Source organism: Lactuca virosa, chromosome 4 (genome assembly GCF_052849685.1).
Source record: "Lactuca virosa cultivar CGN04683 chromosome 4, Lactuca_virosa_CGN04683_v6, whole genome shotgun sequence".
Classification (NCBI taxonomy): Eukaryota; Viridiplantae; Streptophyta; class Magnoliopsida; order Asterales; family Asteraceae; genus Lactuca; species Lactuca virosa.
The window spans coordinates 523,757,954-523,770,448 of NC_136429.1; positions in this window are offsets into that span (position 1 = coordinate 523,757,954).

The following is a 12,495-nucleotide window of genomic DNA, read 5'->3' on the forward strand; positions in this document are numbered from 1 at the left end:
TCCCACTGTAGCTAGCAGCAAGGTGTGGGATGGTCAATCCCGTATAGATCTATACACAAACTCACGCTCTCCCTCCAGGAGACGCTGGTTACAAAACGTAACATAACAAGTATATTTCTATATCAAGAAATAGCATCTCATACTTTAGTTATCTTGTTCTTGTTATAGTATGTATGTATGTTCGTACTTATTCTTGTTATAGTATGAATGTATTGACTCGTGTATGTTTCTATGATCTAGAAATAGTGTGTAGTTACTGACTCATGTATGTTTCTCTGTTCTAGAAATAGTGTGTAGTGATCCTCTAAACTATACCTATTATAGTTTACTAGCATGTTTGTTTGACTGTTACTGATTTGTAGAAAAGACTCAATTGTTTAACATAAGCAACTGAGTTAAGTATGTTCCTTAAAAATGGGGGTTTAGATATTTATGTATATATTCAATAAGTATAACTATGATTTAACCGACAATCGCACTAGTGATCCTACCCTAAGCCCACAACCAAACAAGGAACATGAGTCAAGGTATTTAGTAATAGTCCTAAGTACGTTAAAGCATACTTATACGTAAATAGATACACGAATATGATTTTGATACTAAAAGCAATCTAAAATAGTTTAAAAGAGTTTTTGAAATGATTTTAACAACAATGGTAAGCGTAAGATATACTTTTGTTTGACGTTTTCACATGTAAGATATTAACACAATTATATTGTGTTCTACTTGTATTCTCCCCTGAAAGCATTTAAAAGTATTTAAAACTGTAATTTGTAGGGGTATGAACTCACCTGTAGTGAGTGACTCGAATGAAAGATTGATATAGGATGTTTGCTTCTACTAGTGAAGTCCCGAGCACAAACGGATCCTATTTAGCATATATTAACATATATAGGTATACAATTAGTGCCTTTAACAGCTAATATGTAAAGGAAACAGCCTTAGGAAGTAGGGAACACTTAGAATGAAGTGTTAGAACCAAAAATAAGTGGCTGAAAGATGATCACGGCCAAGAGTGAAGGGTACACGGCCCTTGAGTTGATCACGGACCAAGAACACTTGATGTGTTCACGGCCCTAGCTTGAAGGTTTGAAGGGTTCACGACCAAGAAGAAGGGTTCACGACCAGAACTCTTGAAGATCTAGATGAAAAGATGATGAATCAAGATGGAAGGGAAGGGCTTCAAAGTAACAACAAGCAAAGGGATGAGTTGCTTACGATTTTGAGGAGGAAAGAGAGCTTTTGGTTGATGATAGTTGGGAGAAAACTTGATGTTCACGGCTAGAAGATGAAGAAGTGATGAGAAAATGAGCCAAACTCTTATATATAGCATGGAGTTCACGACCAAAGATGGGTTCACGGCCGTGAACCTAGTTTGCGGCCGTGAACCTCGTTTGAAGGGGTTCCTGGCTCGGATGCAGTCCACAGATCTCAAGCTATCACTTCCTAACACCCAACCCTTAAGTGTACAAGGCTTAGAAACCCATAAAATAACCCTTGTCATAGTAAAAAGATAACAGAAACAAGTCTGAACTTTTGATTGATTTGATTGACTTACAAGATAGAAATTCTGGGTTGTCACATACGCCCAGCGTACTAGCTGGCCATCCGCGATCATGCACGCTGCGTGAGTACGTTGTGTGTACACTTATGTACGCCTTGCGTATGACCAATTTTGCGAGTCTTTTTCTTCTAGGTACCAAATGTGACGTTTTTGATAAAGAATCAAGAGATAATAAAATATACCTGATTTTGGGATGTTACAGTATAACTAGCTATTTAAGTCACATGGTATGATTTAATATGTTGTGTACAAGTTTTTGGACTTTTTAAGACGAAAAGATAAAGAAATGTACATGTATTAAATGAGATGAAGCATAATACACTCTATCCCTCATCTCTTCCTCATTTTCATCCGAACACACCCAAGCGTGGGTGGGGGTTTCTTGTTTGACAAGTCTTACACACACCATGCTTCTAACTTGCCATACCTTTGACCATTATGAAAGTATGGTGCTTAGATATCATGTGTGGGTATTTAAAGGAGGTAAATGGCTTTTATTTGGTTGTGTGGGTATTTTGGGTTGCCTTCACCAAAGCAACATGATAGGATGATTTATCAAGTGAGAGGTTATTATGGTTTATTAATATATTATATGAATAATATATTAAAGGAGAAATCGTATAATTTAATTAATATTAGACAAGAATTAATTATGAATTAATTTTGTGACTAAAAGACATTAATTAAATAACGGGGACTTAAACTGTCAAATGTGTGATAGTTGAGTATTGGGCTGAGAAGGCTTATGGACTAGGCTTGGACGAAATTAGGGATGTGTCCATCCTAATTTCGGCCATAGAGGCCCTATGCCAGAAGCTTCCTTGGACTGCTTAAGGCCTAAGCTATCCATTAGGGTTTTGACTGAAACCCAAGCAGCACAAGTATAAATAAGACCCTAAGGCATCAGATTTCGACCACTGAAACCCTAAGAGTCTTCATAGCCGAAATTGTGCCCATTCCCTCTCTCTCAATTAGCATCCTCTTGCTTGTGGTGTTTGTAAGCCATTAGAGGAGTGACATTTGTGACTATAAGCTCCAAGACAAGAAGATTCAAGCCATTGTAGAAGAGGTAATCATCTAGATCTGATTTCATATGTCAATTTCGAAATATGTATGCTAGATATAGGGTTTGCAAGACTTGGATGAATTGCATGTACAATAGAGAAACCTAGATCCAAGTTTTAGAGTTTGCATGAGCACATAGGATGTTCTTTTGGCTCAAACCCATCAATTTTAACTTGGTCTTAAAATAATAGTTATTTTAAAAATTGCTTCTGTTTGTCGTTATAAGATAAAAAGATCGTTTTTAGCTATCAAAACCCTTCAAATCGGTGGTTGTTTCTTTTGCCATTTGCATCCATTCAAACATTTTTTTTCATTTAGTACCCTAAATTGCTCCGTTTTGCATTTGCAGCCCTTCAACCTTTTTTTCATTTTTACCGTGAAAAACTATATTTTAGTAAATACATGTTGCAAAATTGGTATGTACAATGGTACCGACCTTGTATATTTTTCTACCAACAAATGAAATGGTACCTACCTTTTATCAATACGATCATCAAAATTTAACTTACAAAATGGATTGGCCCCCCGCAACGCATGACGGGCAAACAACAAGTTTAAATAAAAACATAATATGAAACAATAACATGAAACAATACATAAATACTCGTCGTCATCGTTAACATCGTAGATATGATTCAACAAGTCTTCTTGAATCCATTTGTGCTTGTGTTCCTCTTGAATATCAACAACTCTATTCAAATATTTCAAGATTCCTGGTACAAATTGTACGTGTCGGGAATCTGATGGCATATATTGTGCAATATTCTAATTTTTCTCTTCTACTAGCATTTTATGCATTATAATACATACATACATAATATATATGATATGTATTTTAATGCACTAGTTTTTCATTTATAATTCCAAGTATACCGCATCTAAACCAATACCTTATAGGCAGTGAATGTGATCGAGTATAGTATAGTTTTGATAAGCAAGCATGTCAAACTCAAGGGGAATATGTAACATCCCGATTTCCGAGAATGAGATTTTGGAGGATTGCAAGCAATTAACGAAGCCTACTCGACGAGTTGGATTCCCCAACTCGTCGTGTAGAGATTAGTCAGCCCACGTGTTTTATGAGATCTACTAGAGAAGTCGGAGGACCCCGACTCGATGAGTAGAAGCTGGAAAATGAAACCCTAATGTTTAGGGTTTGCACCCTATTTAAAGGACCTTAGGTCCTTTCCTCCAGCTCCTTACCACCTCTTGACGGCCAGTAGCAACCCTAAACAGTCTAGACCTTGTTGTTGAGTGTTTGTTAGGATTAAAGAGTGCTTTTTGTGCATTTTGTGAAGAAGTATTGAAGGCTAAGGAGCTTGGAGCAAAGATAAGCTTTTGGATCAGACTCTACTTCATCTTGGCATCATTTTGAAGGTAACAATTCGTTACCTTGACTTCCCTCTAGCTAGATCTCTCCATGCTTAAGTTTAGGGTCATTTTGGCATGTATGTGAACCATTTCGAGTATTGGTCATGATCTGAAGTTGTAACTTCAGATATGGACTTCTCTAAGTCCCTATAGCCATAAAGTCATCTGATTTAGCAAGCTTGGGCCTTTCTCCTTGGGTTAAACCTTTCCTTTAGCTTGGTTTTGGCATTTCAGGACCATGCATGTACGTAAAGTTTGCAACTTTACGTGGAAACCATGCCCTAGGAGGTTGGATCTGCAATATGGAGCTTTGGGGTAGCTTAAAAACGTCTGGATAAGGAATGGACTGAAGGGACTCGACGAGTCGCATAGCCGACTCGACGAGTCCGATCAAGATTAGTCGCTATTGGTTTTTGCAAGAACTTGGCGAGTCAGTAAGAAGACTCGATGAGTCAGTTAGGGTTTTCCCCGACATTTGGACACGCATGGACTCGATGAGTTGGTTGGAGACTTGGCGAGTCAATTAGGGTTTTGATGATTTCTGAGTTCTTAAGGAACTCGATGAGTTGCTAGCTGCACTCGACGAGTTGGGTCAACATGGACTGTTGACTTTGACTTTTTCCAAGTGTTGACTAGTTGGACTTTTGAGGGTATTTTGGTAATTTGGGATTCTGATGGACTTGGTCCTATGGTGGTTATAGGTGGTTGAGTTCGTGACAGTGATTCGGGAGTTTGATTTTATCATTACAGTTCGACATCGTGAGGTGAGTTCTTCTCACTATATCAACAGGGTCTAAGGCACCAAGGCCGGCCCTTTATGATTTGTATCATGGTTATAGGATGGTTGCCATGTTAGTGATCTGTTAGATCGATATCCTGGTTATAGGATGGTTTCTATGTTATTGATCGTTTAGATCGGTATCCTGGTTATAGGATGGTGGCTATCTTATTGATTGGTTAGATCTGTATCCTGGTTATAGGATGGTTGTCATGTTAGTGATCTGTTAGATCTATATGATTATCTGTACATGCTAGCTAGTATATGATATTTATGTGTACATGTTTGTTTGATTGGGGGGGGTGGTTTGAGGCGGACATGCTTTGTGCTTAGGCCAACATACCCAGGGCGGACCGGATAGACTGCAAACCCGGTTAGGGCGTACTAGTCCGGCCGAAGGCTCGACGAGCGGTCCGGATAGGCTGAAGGCCTTAAGAGGCGGTCCAGACGTGTCGAAGGCTCGGAGAGCGGTCCAAATAGACTGAAGGCCTGTGAGGCGGTCCAGTCAGACTGATGGGTCATTATGCATGTTGTATTTGTTTATATGATATGGTTTTATCTGTATGTTGTTGGTATTTTGGGGGAAGTCACTAAGCTTCGGGCTTACAGTTGTTGATTATGTTTCAGGTACTTCTGATGATCTCGGGAAGGCGAAGGCGTGATCGTGCACCTCCTTATATTTTCATGATTTGATTCTGGGGATACTTTGATGTTCAAACTATTTTGAAAACAAATTGTAATAAGTTAATGGTTTTAAATGTTTTAAAAAGTTTAAATTTGGCATGATTTTTATGGACGTTACAAGTTGGTATCAGAGCCTTGGTTTGAGTGAATTGGAGGAAGCACTTGTGTGTATCCAATGTCAAACTAAGGACAAGAATTTTAAAATGATTTTCAAACGGTTTTCAAAATAATAAAGGATGATGAAAGTGTACGATCAGCCGGAGCCAGTAAGTAGACCCCAAAATACCTTACGGATTATTTGATTTATGTGATATGTTAAAACAGCATGCTAGTACTAGGCTATGGATCTTCAGGAATTGCATGATAGAATTGTCTGATTATATGATTCCTGATAGTCTAGGGCTTTTCCTTATATGAAATTGACATCATTACTGTAGTTGGTTAGTGTATGCATCACAGTTGTACATACTTAAGATCTTATAGCCTGAGAATGTTTGGTTTGGCCTTTTTTCCTGTTCTTGTTTGATTAAGGGCTTAGGGTAGGACCAGGTATTCGAAAGTCTATAGGATCATGTTAGTGATCTGTTAGATCTGTATGATTATCTGTACATGCTAGCTAGTATATGATATTTATGTACACATGTTTGTTTGATCGGGGGGTGGGTTGAGGCGGACATGCTTTGTGCTTAGGCCAACATACCTAGGGCGGACCGGATAGACTGCAAACCCGGTTAGGTCATACTAGTCAGGCCGAAGGCCCGACGAGCGGTCCGGATAGGCTGAAGGCCCTAAGAGGCGGTCCAGACGTGCTGAAGGCTCGGAGAGCGGTCCAGATAGAGTGAAGGCCTGTGAGGCGGTCCAATCAGACTGATGGGTCAATATTCATGTTGTATTTGTTTATATGATATGGTTATATTTTGTATGGCGTTGGTATTTTGGGGGAAGTCACTAAGCTTCGAGCTTACAGTTGTTGACTATGTTTCAGGTACTTCTGATGATCGCGGGAAAGCGAAGGCGTGATCGTGCACCTCCTTATATTTTCATGATTTGATTCTGGGGATACTCTGATGTTTAAACTATTTTGAAAACAAATTGTAATAAGTTAATGGTTTTAAATGTTTTAAAAAGTTTAAATTTGGCATGATTTTCATGGACGTTACACGTTGGTATCAGAGCCTTGGTTTGAGTGAATTGGAGGAAACACTCGTGTGTATCCAATCTCAAACTGAGGACAAGAATTTTAAAATGATTTTCAAACGGTTTTCAAAATAATAAAGGAGGATGCAAGTGTACGATCAGCCGGAGCCAGTAAGTAGACCCCAAAATACCTTACGGATTATTTGATTTATGTTATATGTTAGAACAACATGCTAGTACTAGGCTAGGGATCTTCAGGAATTGCATGATAGAATTGCCTGATTATATGATGCCTGATTGTCTAGGGATTTTCCTTATATGAAATTGATATCATTACTGTAGTTGCTTAGTGTATGCATCACAGCTGTACATAATTAAGATCTTATAGCCTGAGAATGTTTGGTTTTGCCTTTTTTCCTGTTCTTGTTTGATTAAGGGCTTAGGGTAGGACCAGGTATTCGAAAGTCTATAGGGTCCAACATTATGTATGGCTAGCATACACTAGTGGTGCAGGGTTGGTGGAAGTTTCATGGATAAGTTGTGTGGGATCAGTCCGCCAGTTATGAGATATTTAGCCTTCCTCTAGGAATGAGGATTGAGCACATGACATTCTTACTTATAGTGTTAGGGCATTGTGATGATACTTGAGACAAATATAGGTAGGTGTGGAAGGTAGTATGGGCCCGTACTACTGAAAGCACAGGACCCATATGCGTAGCAAGGATGTCACAACCCCTAGGGTTTGGTTGGGAGTTGGTTTCCGGATTATTGTATGGGATGTGTGATATCTTCCTGGTATATTTTCAGCATGGTGGTTACGAGGCGCTTTATGATTGGATCCGGATCAGGATCAGGAAATGGCGGACAGGGTGAGCCAGCAGTGCCCGAGGTCATTGGTCAGATGAGGTCGGATGAGTTAGACGCCAGGATTCGAGAGATCCTGCATGATGAGGTTGCAACACTGTTCCGGGAACAACTGCCTGAGAACAACTGCCCGAGATGTTTGGGTCTACCAAGACCGCCATGATGGAGTACTTCGATGAACGCTATGCATCCCTCACTGAGATGGCTGCCGCATCAGCTTCAACAGCTGTAACAGCGGCAGGGGGAGGAGCCATTAGGGCTTTTCAGTATCGGGACTTCGACAACACGAAGCCCCCGACTTTTGATGGGAATCGGGACCCCATCAAATCCATGAGGAGGTTATCTGATATGGAGGGGTATTTCTTCATGTGTTCATGTCCTACTGACCAGAAGGTCAGATGTACCCTGAACCTGCTGAGGTCTGGGGCAAAGGACTGGTGGAGGTTGATGATTGGATCGTATTCGGATGATCAGAGAGCTGCGGTTACTTGGGAATAGTTCAGGGACATGTTCCGTGCTCGCTACATTCCATTGGTCGAGCGAGAGTGGCTAGCTCAGGAGTTTCTGGATTTGAGACAGGATGCAGATTCGGTGACGGAGATCACCCGTATGTTCACTAAGAGGGCGATGTTTTTCCCGGAGTTTGCTTCTAAGCAGGCTCAGATGACATGATATCTGAGCAAGATCAAGACCGACATCCATCAGTTTGTTGCTACCCAGCGTTGCGATACATTACTGGATTTACAGGAGGCCGCTAGGCGGCGTGAGCTGGAGATCGAGTTACAGTTATGGGAGCAGAGGCAGGCCCCAGCGCAGTCACAGCCGGCGCCAAAGCGGTCTAAGACCGCTGATTCAATTCCGGGAGGCCAGCATGGCCGCACTTGTGGCAAGTGCGAGAAGGGTCACTATGGGGTTTGTAGATCAGGTAGTGCGTGCCGCAAATGCGGAAAGGAGGGGCACTTTGTGCGGGATTACCGCCAGCCAGCCCCGGTTCAGGATATGAGGATATGTTACCACTGCCATCAGGTTGGTCACATGAATAACAACTGTCCACAACTCGCTACTAGGCCAACGCAGGCTACAGCGCCAGCAACACTGAGGATCACTGACGGGGGTCAGGGTAGAGTAGAGCCCCCGAGGCCTTAGGGACGCGTCTTCCAGCTCACGACTGAGGAGGCCAAGACAGCACCGGATGCAGTGGCTGGTATGTATTTACCCCTTATCTTACTGTTATGATTATATTGTGAACTTTCATTTGCCTTATGTGTGAGTCGTTAGGTCATTATAAGTTTCAGGAGAGATTTATTATCAAAGAATTGTAGAGGGTTAGGATCTAGGGATGCATTGAAGATGAGAAGTTAGGGTAAATAATTTCCATTCTAGGGTCAGTAGTTGTGATTTGGAGATTCAGAAGTATTCAAATGGGGTTCAAGTTTCTCTTGAAGTTCGGTTGCTCCACGACGGGATGGGTTGTTCTACAGAGGTTATTCATTACATGGTTAAGTATGGTAATACCTAGTAGGGACGGTTAAGTGGTGTTTTGGTTTCGCCACTAGTAGATAGTGGTTAGTATCCCAAGTAGGGGAGAATTAGGAATTCTCAAATGGAGCATCAGCCATTGAGGGTTTTGTGTAGCTTCCAGGGCTCGGCATTACATTCAGCACGAGTGTGCGAGTTATTTAGCGTATGTGGAGATACGCAGGTCAAGGGATTAGACCACATTTTCCCGAGAGGGTAGGCGATCAACATGAGGTCTAGAGTTAGGCTGGGATTATAGTCTGTGGATTGGGTCAGGAGTTCAAAACCCCAAGTGGGGGAGAGTTGGTTATATGGGAGAGGGCACCAGGATGGGTCCAGGGTTATGCTCAATAGACTTAGGGCAGCCCGGATAAACTGAAGGCCCTGAGAGGCGGTCCAGACTGTCGATGGCCCAGAGAACGGTTCAGACAGGCTGAAGGCCCGGTGAGGCGGTCCAGACATGCTGAAGGTTCTGAGAGTGGTCCAGATAGGTTGAAGGCCCGGTGAGGCGGTCCAGTCATGCTGAAGACTTTGTATGTATTTTGTTAGATCTACGTTCTGGTATTGAGCATGCTGCTTTGTGATAATAACCTGCGGAATTGTACATTCCGTGCTTGCGGGTTATCACTTATAGAGTTCCCTTAGGACAATCGGTGGTCATATAGAAGAGCCTTGTGTAGTCACTTGTTCCAAGAAGGGAATCATGTGTGGTAGAGTTTCAGTATTTCAATGCTTGTTTGGTGATGCGAGGAACGTTGATTAGGCCCTTCGGGCAGCGGAGGAAAGTGGGTATTTTCAGGCCTGAAGGAATGAGCCACAGATGAGAAGACGACAATGTCGTTAGGTTATCAGAAGAAGTAAGGATTAAGGGAGTGTCAGTCAGGTATCAGAATGAATCCGGGGAAATGTTTACCTCGTATTCCTGCATGTTCGTGTCACAACTAGCCTTTTTGGCTAGGAAATTCCGTCCTCAAGTAAGCAAGGACTATTGTGAGACTTGTGCTAACACTTCTAAGTGTACAATATGAGTTCCTAATGAGCCATGTAGAGTTAGAATGCAAATCTCTCCAAGTATGTGAAATCTCTCCCAAATCTCTCCAAGTATGTGAAATTTCTCCCAAATATCTCCAAGTATGTGAAATCTCTCCAAGTATATTGAATCTCTCCAAGAATGTGAAATCTCTCCAAGTATGAGAAATCTCTCCCAAATCTCTCCAAGTATAACGAATCTCTCCCAAATCTCTCCAAGTATGTGAAATCTCTCCCAAATCTCTCCAAGTATGTGAAATCTCTCCCAAAGCTCTTCACGTATCTCAAATCTCTCTCAAATCTCTCTAAGTACCTTCCTCAGTCGAAAACAGCTCAAAACCGAAAGAGGAAACCCAAAAGGACCCTCTTGGTCTGGAACCCTCTTGGTCCGGAACCCTCTTGGTCCTGAACCTCTTGACCGGAACCCTCTTGGTCCGGAACCCTCCTGGTCCGGAATCCTCTTCGGCCGGAACCCCTCCCTATTTCGGATTCTTCTGATGGATCTGAAATGCCCATGTTGATTCGGACAATCTCGCAAGCCGGAAGGGTGACTCCGGAATAAGCCTCTCATCCGGAAGGTTAGCCCCGCTTCGGAAAAATCCAAGTCAGCTTCGGAAGCCTCCGGTCCGGACCTCCGGATCTCGCATGCTCCTTCGGAAGCCGAGACTCCACTCCGGAACTCTATTGTTGACTCCGGAACTTTGAGAAATGCTCTGGAAATTTGGAAAACTGCTTCGGACCCTCGCAGGAATCAGCACCTACTCCGGATTTTTGTCATTTTCGGACCTTTTCATCATTTTAAGGCATTTTGACGTCGAGAATCATACAAAACTCATATTTTTCATATCTGAGATCCCTAAAACCTCTATTTTATGCCAAATTTAATTATTTAAATCATATTTACATAAAATAAATGTTTGGGATTTAGGAAGATCTTATCCTAAATCAAGATAAGGACAAAGAGGTTGACCTTGTGATTTGATGAAATTCTCATTGCCCATGCAAATCACAGTATCCCGAGCTTTACCCACCAAATAACAAAGCTTGGACCATCAGATCCCCATGCACCAAAGATTCCCTCCCTTTTTCTTAAACTCCTAAAACAACGACAGTAGAAGAAAGATTGGGCTATCCATTTCCTCTCACTCCTCTCATTTCCTCTCAAAAGCTTATCCCAAGGGCAAGAACAAGGATCTTGCTAGAAGCAAAATTTCTCAAATCTTCCCTGGAGTTTTTCTAAAGTAAGTTCTCTACTCATATAAGATTTTAGATAATTTTCAAGATGAATCCATATTATTTTATTCATAATAATATGTGATAATCAACCTTAGGATAACATTCTTCCCAGAGAAGTTCCTCATCTCAGCCAAAAGTTTAAGCTTGAGATCTTCACTCCATAACTCCAAACAACTCCTCAACCAACTCAAGGTGAGCTTCATACCCCACCTTTTTCCAAGTTTTTATTGTTTTTGGGGGAGAGTAGAAGTCAAATCTTGCCTAAATACTTGATTAATTGCATGTATACATATGTTTGTATGTGTGTGTGAAATATTATTAAATTATTATTTTAGTAATATTCTCATGAACGTAAGATTTCAAAACTTCATAAAGAACAGTGGATACTTTGTGTACAAAAGAGCCTCCCAACTATTGGATGTGTCCAACTTAACCCCTTTATCTATGCTTTCATGTCTAGAGATAAAACTTATAAAAAAAGGGGACCTTGATAAGTTGACACTATTTCTAGTAATTTTCGAAAATTGGAACTTTGTTACTATTTGCAAACTATCAGGGAGTATTTTATAAATATTCAATATAAAAGTTTGCGTCAAGAAAATACACAAATAGAGCCTTTATGACAGAAATATTTGCATGTCATAAACTGCTGTCGTAAAACCTCCAACAACATAAGTAATGTTTTATATGTCATAAAACAGAAAATACGTGTCATAAGCGGCAGTTATAAATTTATACAAATTATAACTTGACACTTTTTCTCTTAACTAAAATGACTTATTTTTCAATAAACGAAAAGGAACGAACACGAGCACCCAGTTAACGAGCACAATCAACGATATGGAACGAGAACGATATTTCTATTCAATAAGTACGAATTTCATTATTTATCTAACAAATAATGGATCTCTAAAGATTGCTCAAAAGGTTGTTCATATTCTAGTCAGACAAATCTCAAAAGTACCTAAATATAAAAATATTAGTGTACGTCTAAAGTCCTGTAGGGAGTTATAGCCAGAGTCTCCTGGAGGGAGAGCGGGAATTTGTGTATAGATCTATACGGGGTTGACACCCCGCACCTTCGTTGTTCGCTACAGCTAGATAGGCCAGTCTAGGGTGACAAATGTCTTTTTCCAAACCGAGGGCGCCTGAGAAACGCCAAAACAGGCACTCCGTCAGATTAGTATGGTTATAACGACTCACTAGAATATGTTATATTAACTAGAAATTTATGTAAGGAAAAACCTCA